The sequence below is a fragment of the Salvelinus sp. IW2-2015 genome, unplaced genomic scaffold (genome assembly GCF_002910315.2).
Source record: "Salvelinus sp. IW2-2015 unplaced genomic scaffold, ASM291031v2 Un_scaffold2280, whole genome shotgun sequence".
NCBI classification, from domain to species: domain Eukaryota; kingdom Metazoa; phylum Chordata; class Actinopteri; order Salmoniformes; family Salmonidae; genus Salvelinus; species Salvelinus sp. IW2-2015.
The window spans coordinates 129,042-143,434 of record NW_019943607.1 but is presented as its reverse complement, the minus strand read 5'-3'; the positions used below and the strand labels follow the sequence as shown (position 1 = coordinate 143,434).

General features: G+C 40.5%; 2 long non-coding RNA genes across 2 annotated transcripts; one reads left to right on the top strand and one right to left on the bottom strand.

The window, feature by feature from the left end:
* The first annotated feature begins 1,343 nt into the window (after nt 1-1,343).
* LOC112073516 (uncharacterized) lies at nt 1,344-8,407 on the top strand. The gene is made up of 4 exons (XR_002894550.1): nt 1,344-1,450; nt 1,531-1,618; nt 7,965-8,086; nt 8,181-8,407. It is a non-coding gene; the product is annotated as an uncharacterized lncRNA (long non-coding RNA).
* LOC112073517 (uncharacterized) lies at nt 8,341-13,042 on the bottom strand. Its single transcript, XR_002894552.2, has 2 exons — nt 12,797-13,042; nt 8,341-8,513 (listed from the first exon to the last, which is right to left on the bottom strand). It is a non-coding gene; the product is annotated as an uncharacterized lncRNA (long non-coding RNA).
* Nucleotides 13,043-14,393: the final 1,351 nt, after the last annotated feature.

The window sequence follows — 14,393 nt, the reverse complement described above, 5'->3', positions numbered from 1 at the left end:
TCATGATTTTAATGGCAAACCAACAAACACTACAAATAAACAAAACAACGAACGTGACTAACCTGCAACAGTCCTGTGTGGCCCAAACGCTAACACAGGAAACAAACACCCACAAAACACCAGTGAAACCCTGGCTGCCTTAGTATGACTCTCAATCAGAGACAAACGATACACACCTGTCTCTAATTGAGAATCATACCAGGCCGAACACAAAACCCAACATAGAAATAGAAAACATAGACTGCCCACCCAACACTCACGCCCTGACCAATAAAGACATACAAAACAAGAGAAAACAGGTCAGGAACGTGACAGGCTAGCACATTTAAAATAATTGGAATTCACCACCTCTGAGGGTCACTTAGACAGTCACACAGACACTTTCAGAACGAGTTCCTTCTTCCAATAGGGCTTCACCAAGTACCGTGTTTCACACAGAACACACAGTCACCCTGGCCCCTCACCCTCACAGACTGCACCAATCCCCACTGTGATCAATTCAGTGTCAGGACGGCTCTAGTCGCCCGCAACCGACCAATAGCAGAGTATCTTTGAATCCACAAACTCTCAGATTACTCTCCTCTGACTCGGCCCTGCTTACGCCTCCAAGGTGCCCCCCTCACACAGGAACACACTCAGAGCCCACGTAACAGATGCTTTTGTTAAAAAACTCTACTTCTTTTATTTAACTTGAGTGTAGACTCAGCCATAGAGGTTTGTAACTTCACATGATTTAGTCTACTTGTCAATCCAGATCTGAATATTTGATATCCTTTTTACTGTACACTGTTAGTCATTTTCCCCAAAGCTAATCCCTGAATGGAATGGCCTACTACAAGGATGTGGTCAGGTTGACACTTCTAAGTCATAATAACACAACACACATATCAGATTGCAAGGGCAAGTACAATGAGCGGTTGGGAAAATGAAGTCTGCTCTGTGGGTTGCCAAACACACACAAACATAATTAATTTGTTGTATTGTATTTATTATGGATCCCCATTAGCTGCTGCCAAGACAGCAGTTACTCTTCTTCAGGTCCAGCGAAATTACGGCAGTTATACAATTTTAAAAACATTACAATACATTAAGTGCGTGTCCTCAGGCCACTACTCTACTACCACAAATCTAAAACACAAAATCTTGTGTACGTGTGTGTATGTTATCGTGTGTGTATATGCATGTCTCTTCACAGTCCCCGCTCTTCCATAAGGTGTATTTTATCTGTTTTTTAAATCAAATTTTACTGCTTGCATGAGTTACTTGATGTGGAATATAGTTCCATGTAGTCATGGCTCTATGTACTACTGTGCCATTAAAATTATATTGTGCCTATCTTTCAGATCTGCCAACCTGCTCGGTGGGTGACAGGCCAAGCTGTTCCAGGCCTGGAGTGGCACGCTGGAACTTCCAGAGGCTTGTAGACCTGAAGCAGTGTGATGTGGTCCAGGTATTTATCAAACACACACACTCACTCTGTTTTGTTGTATAATTATTTTTACGTTTTAAAATTGTTCCTCTCTCTTTTAGATCTGACACCCCTATTAGCTCAACCAGTCTTAACAGCTGCAGTCGTCTGCCCCTGCATCTGCTACACCGGCCACGACAGGTGATACAGGTAATTATCACATACATGTACTCTCTCCCTCACTTGGGGCTCTATTTAATCACATCCGCTTCAGCCAACTGCTGCATAGCGGTTGTTTTGGTGGTGTCTTTGGTAGAACTGTAGAACAAGCTGTCATATCCACATAGCGGTTGTTTTGGTGGTGTCTGAGGTAGAACTATAGAACAAGCTGTCATATCCACATAGCGGTTGCTTTTGGTGGTGTCTTTGGTAGAACTAGTAGAACAAGCTGTCATATCCACATAGCGGTTTTTTGGGTGGTGTCTGAGGTAGAACTATAGAACAAGCTGTCATATCCACATAGCGGTTGTGGTGGTGTCTTGAGGTAGAACTGTAGAACAAGCTGTCATATCCACATAGCGGTTGTTTTGGCGGTGTCTGAGGTAGAACTATAGAACAAGCTGTCATATCCACATAGCGGTTGTTTGGTGGTGTCTGAGGTAGAACTGTAGAACAGCTGTCATATCCACATAGCGGTTGTTTTGGTGGTGTCTGAGGTAGAACTGTAGAACAAGCTGTCATATCCACATAGCGGTTGTTTTGGTGGTGTCTGAGGTAGAACTGTAGAACAAGCTGTCATATCCACATAGCGGTTGTTTTGGTGGTGTCTGAGGTAGAACTGTAGAACAAGCTGTCATATCCACATAGCGGTTGTTTTGGTGGTGTCTGAGTAGAACTGTAAAACAAGCTGTCATATCCACATAGCGGTGTTTGGTGGTTCTGAGGTAGAAACTGTAGAACAAGCTGTCATATCCACATAGCGGTTGTTTTGGGTGTCTTTGGTAGAACAGTTAGAACAAGCTGTCATATTCCACATAGCGGTTGTTTTGGTGGTGTCTGAGGTAGAACAGTAGAACAAGCTGTCATATCCACATAGCGGTTGTTTTGGTGGTGTCTTGATGTAGAACAGTAGAAACAAGCTGTCATATCCACATAGCGGTTGTTTTGGTGGTGTCTTTGGTAGAACTATAGAACAAGCTGTCATATCCACATACGGTTGTTTTGTGGTGTCTGAGGTAGAACTGTAGAACAAGCTGTCATATCCACATAGCGTTGTTTTTGGTGGTGTCTTTGGTAGAACTGTAGAACAAGCTGTCATATCCACATAGCGGTTGTTTTGGTGGTGTCTTTGGTAGAACTGTAGAACAAGCTGTCATATCCACATAGCGGTTTTTTGGTGGTGTCTGAGTAGAACTGTAGAACAAGCTGTCATATCCACATAGCGGTTGTTTTTGGTGTCTGAGTAGAACTGTAGAACAAGCTGTCATATCCACATAGCGGTTGTTTTGGTGGTGTCTGAGGTAGAACTGTAGAACAAGCTGTCATATCCACATAGCGGTTTTTTGGTGGTGTCTGAGGTAGAACTGTAGAACAAGCTGTCATATCCACATAGCGGTTGTTTTGGTAGTGTCTGAGGTAGAACTGTAGAACAAGCTGTCATATCCACATAGCGGGTTGTTTTGGTGGTGTCTGAGGTAGAACTGTAGAACAAGCTGTCATATCCACATAGGGTTGTTTTGGCGGTGTCTGAGGTAGAACTGTAGAACAAGCTGTCATATCCACATAGCGGTTGTTTTGGTGGTGTCTGAGGTAGAACTGTGAACAAGCTGTCATATCCACATAGCGGTTGTTTTGGCTGGTGTCTGAGGCGGAACTGTAGAACAAGCTTGTCATATCCACATAGCGGTTGTTTTGGCGGTGTCTGAGGTAGAACTGTAGAACAAGCTGTCATATCCACATAGCGGTTTTTTGGTGGTGTCTGAGGTAGAACTGCTAGAACAAGCTGTCATATCCACATAGCGGTTGTTTTGCGGTGTCTGAGGTAGAACTGTAGAACAAGCTGTCATATCCACAAGCGGTTGTTTTGGTGGTGTCTGAGGTAGAACTGTTAGAACAAGCTGTCATATCCACATAGCGTTGTTTTTGGTGGTTTCGTGTGTGAGAACAGTAGAACCAAGCTGTCATATCCACATAGCGGTTGTTTTGGTGGTGTCTGAGGTGGAGCTGTGTTAGAGCTGTCATATCCACAAGCTGCTCCTGACATTATACCTAACGTGGACATTGTCATTGGCTGCACGGAGTCGCATTAACAGAAATCTCATGCAGCCCTGTTTACAAGTTAGAACACTGGAATTTGAGATGTAATCTACACCTCGATTTGGCTGATAGAAATCTCTTTATTTAGTTTAATGATTTTGCATTTGAGCATCATTATTTCTATATAACTTACACTTTCTCGTTCTGAACTTATAACGTTAATAGGACGGTGTAGAGCTGCTGCTTACCGATTTGACAGATCCAACGCAGATACACCTCAGACTAGAGGTCGACCGATTTAATTAGGGCCGATTTCAAGTTTTCGTAATCGGTAATCTTCATTTTTGGATGCGGATAATGGCCGATTACATTGCACTCCACGAGGAGACTGCGTGGCAGGCTGACCACCTGTTACGCGAGTGCAGCAAGGAGCCAAGGTAAATTGCTAGCAGGCATTAAACTTATCTTTATAAAAAACAATCAATCTTAACATAATCACTAGTTAACTACAAATGGTTGATGATATTACTAGTTTAACTAGCTTGTCCTGCGTTGCAAATAATCAATGCGGTGCCTGTTAATTTATCATCGAATCACAGCCTAACAAGCGCATTTGTGAAAAAAGCACTGTCGTTGCACCGTTGTACCTAACCATAAACATTAATGTCTTTCTTAAAATTAATACACACGTATATTTAAAAAGTTAAAAGAAATTCATGTTAGCAGGCAATATTAACTAGGGAAATTGTGTCACTTCTCTTGCCTTCTGTGCAAGCAGAGTCAGGGTATATGTAGCAGTTTGGGCCACCTGGCTCGTTGCGAACTGTGTGAAGACCATTTCTTCCTAACAAAGATCGTAATTCATTTGCCAGAATTTTACATAATTATGACATAACATTGAAGGTTGTGCAATGTAACAGCAATATTTAGACTTAAAATACAGAACGGTTCCCTATTTCACTGAAAGAATAAATGTTTTGTTTTCGAAATGATAGTTTCCAGATTTGACCATATTAATGACCTTAGGCTCGTATTTCTGTGTGTTTATTATATTATAATTAAGTCTATGATTTTATATTTGATAGAGCAGTCTGACTGAGCGGTGGTAGGCAGCAGCAGGCTCGTAAGCATTCATTCAAACAGCCCTTTCCTGCGTTTGCCAGCAGCTCTTTGCAATGCTTGAAGCACAGCTCTGTTTATGACTTCAAGTCTATCAACTCCCGAGATTAGGCTGGCAATACTATAGTGCCTATAAGAATATCCAATAGTCAAAGGTATATGAAATACAAATGCTATAGAGAGAAATAGTCCTATAATAACTACAACCTAAAACTTCTTAACTTCTTATGGCTGGGGGCAGTATTGAGTAGCTTGGATGAATAAGGTGCCCAGAGTAAACTGCCTGCTACTCAGTCCCAGAAGCTAAGCTATGCATATTATTAGTAGATATGGATAGAAAACACTCTGAAGTTTCTAAAACTGTTTGAATGATGTCTGTGAGTATAACATAACTCATATTGCAGGCAAAAATTTAGAAAGAATCCAACCAGGAAGTGGGAAATCTGTTTGTAGGTTTGCCTATCCAATATACAGTGTCTATGGGGCCATATTGCACTTCCTACGGCTTCCACTAGATGTCAACAGTCTTTAGAACCTTGTTTGATGCTTCTACTGTGAAGGATGAGGAAATGGGAGCTGTTTGAGTCAGGGCTCTGGCTGACTCAAACAGAGCTCACTCAGGCGCGCCCCCGTGAGAGTTAGCTGCGTTCCATCGCATTTCTACAGACAAAGGAATTCTCCGGTTGAAACATTATTGAAGATTTATGTTAAAAACATCCTAAAGATTGATTCTATACATCGTTTGACATGTTTCTACGAACTGTAATGGATTTTTTTTACTTTTCGTCTGGCCTGCGCGTCATCAATTTGGATTTTGGAACTAAACGCGCGAACAAAAAGGAGGTATTTGGACATAAATTATGGACGTTATCGAACAAAACAAACATTTATTGTGGAACTGGGATTCCTGGCAGTTCATTCTGATGAAGATCATCAAAGGTAAGTGAATATTTATAATGCTATTTCTGACTTCTGTTGACTCCACAACATGGAGGATATCTATATGGCTTGTTTTGGTCTCTGAGCACTGTACTCAGATTATTGCATGGCGTGCTTTTTCTGTAAAGTAAAGTAAAAAATCTGACACAGAGGTTGCATTAAGGAGAAGTTTATCTAAAGTTCCATGTATAATACTTGTATCTTTTATCAATGTTTATTATGAGTATTTCTGTAAATTGATTTGGCTCTCTGCAAAATCACCGGATGTTTTGGAGGTAAAACATTACTGAACATAACGCGCCAATGTAAACTAAGATTTTTGGATATAAATATGAATTTTATCGAACAAAACATACATGTATTGTGTAACATGAAGTCCTATGAGTGTCGTCTGATGAAGATAATCAAAGGTTAGTCATTAATTTTATCTCTATTTCTGCTTTTTGTGACTTCTCTCTTTGGCTGGAAAATGGCTGTGTTTTTCTGTGACTAGGTACTGACCTAACATAATCAGATGGTGTGCTTTCGTCATAAAGCCTTTTTGAAATCGGACACTGTGGTGGGATTAACAACAAGTTTATCTTTAAAATGGTGTAAAATACTTGTATGTTTGAGTAATTTTAATTATGAGATTTCTGTTTGAATTTGGCGCCCTTCACTTTCACTGGCTGTCATGTCAATCCCGTTAACCTCTCTGGGATATGTGGGACGGTAGCGTCCCACCTGGCCAACATCCAGTGAAAATGCAGAGCGCCAAATTAAAATAAATTACTATAAAAATTTAACTTTCATGAAATCACACATTCAATATACCAAATTAAAGCTACACTTGTTGTGAATCCAGCCAACGTGTCAGATTTCAAAAATGCTTTACGGCGAAAGCAAACAATGCTATTATCTGAGGATAGCACCCCAGCTAACAATCACAGACCATCATATTTCAACCTTCCAGGCGCGACACAAAACACAGTAATAAAGATATAATTCATGCCTTACCTTTGACGAGCTTCTTCTGTTGGCCCTCCAATATGTCCCATAAACATCACAAATGGTCCTTTTGTTCGATTAATTCCGTCGATTATATATCCAAAATGTCAATTTATTTGGCGCGTTTGATCCAGAAAAACACTGGTTCCAACTTGCACAATGTGACTACAAAATATCTCAAAAGTTACCTGTAAGCATTGTCCAAACATTTCAAACTACTTTTGTAATACAACTTTAGGTATTTTTAAACGTAAATAATCGATAAAATTGAAGGCGGGATGATCTGTGTTCAATACCGGAGGAAAACAATGTGTAGCATGCTTTCTGGTCATGCACTTCTAACAAACAGTACACTTCACTCAAGCCTCATTCTGAACAAGGCTACTTCTTCATTTCTCTAAGGAAAAACCTCAATAAATTTCTAAAGACTGTTGACATCCAGTGGAAGCAATAGGAACTGCAGGAAGGTCCTTTATTCCCAATGAAAACCCATTGGAAAGAGAGTGACCTAAAAAAATAAAATCTAAAAGGTTTGTCCTCTGGGTTTTTCCTACCAAATAAGTTATGTTATAGTCACAGACATGATTCAAACAGTTTTAGAAACTTCAGAGTGTTTTCTATCCAATATGAATAATAATATGCATATATTGGCATCTGGGACTGAGTAGGAGGCAGTTTACTCTGGGCACGCTTTTCATCCAAACGTGAACATGCTGCCCCCTATCCTATAGAAGTTAACGGGATCTCAGCCGATCTCAGACGTAAGAAGTTAACTGGGAATATTGAAGACTTATGTTAAAAGGAACCACCAGCTTTCATATGTTCTCATGTTCTGAGCAAGGAACTTAAACGTTAGCTTTTTTACATGGCACATATTGCACTTTTACTTTCTTCTCCAACACTGTGTTTTTGCATTATTTAAACCAAATTGAACATGTTTCATTATTTATTTGAGACCAAATTGATTTATATTTATGTATTATATTAAGTTAAAATAAAAGGGTTCATTCAGTATTGTTGTAATTGTCATTATTATAAATATATTAATCGGAATCGGCTTTTTTTGGTCCTCCAATAATTGGTATCGGCATTGAAAAATCATAATCGGTCGACCTCAGACACCGCCAAAACATCAGCTATGCAGGTGTCAGCTATCACCGCTTAACACTTGATCTGATTGAATCCAGGCCTTACACTCATTCAGTCTGTTTAGTTGTATGATTATTGTCAGTTAAGAAAATTGTTCCTCTTTTAGATCTGCGTAGTAGATGCAGTCACGGCATTCCCCTGCTGTGGTGTTATATTTACCGGCTGCACCAGTTCCTACTACACTGGCCGAGAAGGGAGACACTTTTGAGGATTCCCAGATGGATACAGGTAATTCAGAATTATATTGCATATGCTCACCCACACCAACAGATGCACACACAGACATGTTGTTGATAAGTATACTTACTGTCACTTTGTGCAGCTCTCTTTCAGATCTGCCATGCACTCCACCACTGCCTGACAGCCTCACCCAGAAGTGCATACACTGGGCCTATCAAGACTGACAAAGCAAAGATGGGTGGCGGACAAGGAAAAATAAAACTAATCATGCGCACACACACACACACTATCCACAATGTAAATCAGTTGTAATAACTTGTTTATTTTATTTGAGGAAAATATCTGTAATAAAGTACATTCACACTTAAAGCAATGTCTTTGGTTTATTGGATATTTCTCTGACTACAATGTGTGACCAGAAGGAAGTCGGCAGACCTGCAACCCTTGGACTGTGTGCAGGTTTTGTCATCTGGAGCTGAAAAATAGAGATGGGGAGGAAGAGTGCAGTTTAAAGGTTTATCATTAATAACTGACACAATTCTATAATGAATATAATATTTGAATAATAATACATAAGTGACCAATAGTTACTCTATTGTGATTGTTAAGTGTTTTCTTTACTCAACAAGTAGTGCCCCAAGGAGGGATCCAACCGTGTGTCAGAAGTGGCAAAAAAGGTCAAATATTTCCATTACGTCTATACACGACTGGTACACGACAGGGATTCTTTAGCTAAATAGCCCAGTACTGTAGCCTACTCCCGACCATTACGTTGTACAGCGCCATATTTTCCATTCCATCCTAACAGAAACCCAGAGTTTTTCTTGGACTAGAAACACCATATCAAATTAAGCAACATTTCTTAAAATCAGTCCCATATACCATGTTCTTACAAAAATGTTTTAAATTCTCTAGTACAGCCACTGTTGAAGGCTATCAAATGCTTCTCAAAGATGTCCTCTGGTGGTCAAACTAGCTAGCTAGCATTAATGGCTGACACTTAAATAATGTGCCATGGAATTCTGCCCGAGGGAGTTATCCAACTGGCACCTCCGTCGCGACGTTACCTGAACGCTCATCTGGGGCCCGCTAATCGTTAGCTGTCTTATCGGCTGCTATCTGAATAAGTATATCGGACAATTTTTTTCTTGGGTCACTATATCTATTTTGCCAATTGGATTTATCCCCTCTACCACACGGAACCCCACTAATCTACCGACGGAAACGCACGAGGTGTCTAAAAATAGACCTCCATCCTATGCTATCTTGCTACCGATAGCCATCTACCCGGCCAGCTGTCTGGATCGCCGTGACCCCAACCAACCTCTACTCACTGGACCCTTATTGATCACTCGATTAAGCATGCCTCTCCTTAATGTAAATATGCCTTGTCCATTGCTGTTCTGGTTAGTGTTTATTGGCTTATTTCACTGTAGCCCTGTTCACTCTAGCCCTGCTCACTATACCATATCCAACCTTTCAGTTCCACCACCCACATATGCGATGACATCACCTGGTTTCAATGATGTTTCTAGAGACAATATCTCTCTCATCATTAACTCACTACCTAGGTTTACCTCCACTGTATTCACATCCTACCATACTTTGTCTGTACATTATTCCTTGAAGCTATTTTATTGCCAGAAACGTCCTTTTACTCTCTGTTCTAGACGTTCTAGACGACCAATTCTCATAGCTTTTTAGCCTAACTTATCCTACTCTCTGTTCCTCTGGTGATGTTGAGGTGAATCCAGGCCCTGCAGTACCTAGTCACTCCTATTCCCCAGGCGCTCTCTTTTGATGACTTCTGTAACCGTAATAGCCTTGGTTTCATGCATGTTACATTAGAAGCCTCCTCCTAAGTTTGTTTTATTCACTGCTTTGAGCACACTCTGCCAACCCGGATGTTTTAGCCGTGTCTGAATCCTGGTTAGAAAGACCACCAAAAATTCTGACATTTTCATCCCACTACAAGATTTTCAGACAAGATAGAACGGCCAAAGGGCGTGTTGAATCTACTGCAAAGATTGCTGCAGAGTTTTTTTTACTATCAGGTCTGTTCCAAACAATTTGAACTTCTACTTTTAAAAATCACCTCTCTAAAACAAGTCTCTCGCCGTTGCCGCTGCTATAGACCCCTCTGCCCCAGCTGTGCTCTGGACCCATATGTGAACTGATTGCCCCCCATCTATCTCAGAGCTCGTGCTGCTAGGCGACCTAAATTTGAACATGCTTACACCCCAGCCATCCTACAATCTAAGCTTGATGCCCTCAATCTCACAACAATTATCATGACCTACAGGTACCACCAATTCCGTAATCACGGTACCCTCAAGATATCATCCTAACCAACTTGCCCTCCAATACACCTCTGCTGTTTTCAACCAAGATTCAGCGATCACTGCCTCATTGCCTGCATCCGTAATGGGTCAGCGGTCAAACGATCTCATCTCACTGTCAAACGCCTCCTGAAACACTTCAGCGAGCAGGCCTTTCTAATCGACCTGGCCGAGTATCCTGGAAGGATATTGATCTCATCCCGTCAGTAGAGGATGCCTGGATATTTTTAAAAAATGCCTTCCTCACATTTGAATAAGCATGCCCCATTCAAGAAATTTAGAACCAGGAACAGATATAGCCTGGTTCTCTCCTGACCTGACTGCCCTTAACCAACGAAAAATCCTATGGCGTTCTGCATTACATCGAACAGCCCCCGTGATATGCAACTTTTCAGGAAGCTAGAAACCAATATACACAGGCAGTTAGAAAAGCAAGGCTAGCTTTTTCAGCAGAATTTGCTTCTGCAACACAAATTCAAAAAATCTGGGACACTGTAAAGTCCATGGAGAATAAGAACACTCCTCCGCTTCCAACTGCACTGAAGATAGGAAACACTGTCACACGACAAATCCACTATAATTGAAATTTCAATAAGCATTTTTTACGGCTGGCCATGCTTACCACCTGGCTACCCTACCCCGGTCAACAGCACTGCCCTCCCTCTGCTACTCGCCCAAGCCTTCCCATTTCTTCTTTCTCCAAATACAGTCAGCTGATGTTCTGAAAGAGCTGCAAAATCTGGACCTTAAAAATCAGCCGGCTAGATAATCTGGACCTTTCTTTCTAAAACTATCTGCTGAAATTGTTGCCACCCTATTATAGCCTTTTCAACCTCTCTTTCGTGTCGTCTGAGATTCCCAAAGATTGGAAAGCAGCTGCGGTTATCCCTCTTCAAAGGGGGACACTCTTGACCCTAACAGCTACAGACCTATATCTATCTACCCTGCCTTTCTAAGGTCTTCGAAAGCCAAGTCAACAAACAGATTACGACCATTTCGAATCCCACTCATACCTTCTCCGCTATGCATCTGGTTTCGAGAGCTGGTCATGGGTGCACCTCAGCACGCTCAAGGTCATAAACGATTCTTAACCGCCATCGATAGGAACAAATACTGTGCAGCCGTATTCATTGACCTGGCCAAGGCTTTTGACTCTGTCAATCACCACATCCTCATCGGAACTCGACAGCCTTGGTGGCGGTTATTTAGCCCAAACGACTACCTCTTTACCTACTGTATTTATTTATTTATTTTGCTCTTGCACCACATTATTTCTATCTCTACTTTTTCTATCTCTACTCTACTTTTTTTTTTACTTGCTATATTGTATTTACTTCGCCACCATGGCTTTTTATATTTTTATTTATTTATTTATATATTTTGTTTGCCTTCACCTCCCTTATCTCACCTCACTTGCTCATATTGTATATAGACTTATTTTTCACTGTATTATTGACTGTATGTTTGTTTTACTCCATGTGTAACTATGTGTTGTTGTATGTGTCGAACTGCTTTGCTTTATCTTGGCCAGGTCGCAATTGTAAATGAGAACGTGTTCTCAATTTGCCTACCTGGTTAAATAAAGGTGAAATAAAATAAATAAAATAAAAATTCTCCGGCACCATGCAAGCTGTGCTGCTGTATGCTACAACTTTTAAACCACTGTACCAAAAAAGTATCTAACAAGTGTTACCAGAAGTTGCTTACTGGCTTGATAGTGTTGGAATGTAGATTATTCTTCCTTGTTCAACTGTAATTACTGTAACTGCCAGAGATGGAATGTACAGCTCAAATGTACATCTCACTTGTCAGCTCGGGGATTTCAATCTTGCAACCTTCCGGTTACTAGGCTACCTGCCGCCCCTATTCCCTATGGGCCCTAGTCAAAGTAGTGCACTATATAGGGAATAGGATGCCATTTGGGATGCCGCCCGACATAAAATCAAAAGAGAAACGTATGCATATCAGTTGAGGAGCTCACAGAAGCCTGAACACCAAGACAAGCAGCAACCATTTTGGTAAGACATTTTCTATAATTCTATAACATATTATACATTGAAAGTACATGCACTTATCAGGATGTAAATGTACGAAATAGTGAACACTCACTTAGAGGTACTTTAGAACTACTGTATTGATAGAAAAATCACACTCAGAAAACCTAAACAGTTAGCAGTTTAACTTTTGTTTAGAGACTTAACATGAATCAAGTTGTATTATTGATTAGTATTTAAATGTATAATTTAAATTAATAATTGTTTAATTTATTTAGAATTTGATTCATATTTTTCTCCCATGTATTAGGGAATACCAATACAACCATGGAACTTTGGGTGTTCCTCATATTTTCAGGTTAGTATCTATCTCTATTGTTGTAAAAATATATTCAATATGAAGCTTAAGCAGAAATGTGACTCACCACTTAGATTCGGTCCTATGCAGGAAATTTGAAATGGTATTTTTTTACATTGGATAAAAGTAAGAGACTCAGAGCTATACATTTTTTATATCATACACTGCACAGTTGATGAGCAATGGGAAAGTAATCCTGCTTTGAATGTTGATAAACTTGTAACCCCACCTTTAAGAAAATGGTCTGTGAATGTTTTGGTACAGTACGCCTACTGGAGAGCTCATCTTTGTCTACACCCATTCAGCATTGTTCACACACTCTTAAGCCTTAGCCCCACACATCTCTTTAAGGATTCACAGTCTAGTAAACTACGTGAGAAAGATAGCTAACAGTACACTTTAACTTGCAATGAAAAATGACTTTCTGACCAAATTAGAAACTTATAAAATCTGATAATGTAATTAGACTATTAGCCGTATACATGGATGAAAAATGCTTCTTCCTCTATGTCATGGTTGCCATGGTTGCCCTTAGTTATAAAATGTAATCAGAAGACAAGTTTTATACAACAGCCTTCTGTGTTACCTTTTGGACTCTCAGCATTTGGCAATCATCTCTGTGCTTCCACTGATTTCATAAATTCGGTCAAGTTCTTCCGTGACAACGACACAGTTTCTTCCCCACCACTGTCATCAGAAGACTATAATGTCTGGTTCAATGAAAATGTTTTGACCTAAGTCAGGGATTTCCTCATTGTCTGATTCATTTTCAGTATCGGGGAGAGTCAGCATGGCATGATCGTCCTCCAGAAAGTAGTCCAGCAAACACTTTTTCAGTTCTTCATGATATCTTTTTTTTAAGTAGCCGTAGAAATGATTATCCACACATACTGAGCAGCTCATGTAATAGATAAGACCATGCTAAATGGCAGACCAATCCAAACTCATCTCTCAGCATGTCCAGCCCATCCATTATCTCAGCCAATCATTGCTAGTGCCTGGATTTTACTAGGCTGGTAATTTACAATTTTATTCGTATTTAAAGATGACATATACGTTAAGAATTAAGGCACATAAAAGAACACGTTCCAGAAGGAATTTCTCCCCAAAAAATGCATTTTGATATTTAAAAAAAAATAACATTCTCTCCTCTCCTGTGAAGTAGTGACATGCGACATAAGCCCAGCTTCTTGAAACGAGTGGTTATATGGAATTTCAGGCAAATGCCAGATGGGCTGGTCTATCTTCAGGCCAATGGGCCTATTTCAATTGTTTTGAGTTTTTTGCGCAGGATGTGGTGGCCTTGAGGGAAAAACATGGGCTGATGTTTTGGAAATGCCCATTTCTGGTGCCTAGGATTAAGGTATTGTTATACTTACTAATACTTGTAATATTTTGTATTTTTTCCAGGAATAGGCAGCCTTTGCTCTGCAACAAGCACAACCTTAGATCCTAATATGACAACAACAACCGAGGCTCCTACTACGACAACCGAGGCTCCTACTACGACAACCGCTGCTCCTACTACTACGACAACCCCGGAACCTACTAAGAGCTTGGTTGACCGGAGTATGAGCTTGCGGGTGTCGTAGGTATAAGATGCTGCTGGTTGCGTAGTAGGAAGCTGCGGTTGTCGGTAGTAAGTAAGCTGGGTTGGTCGTATG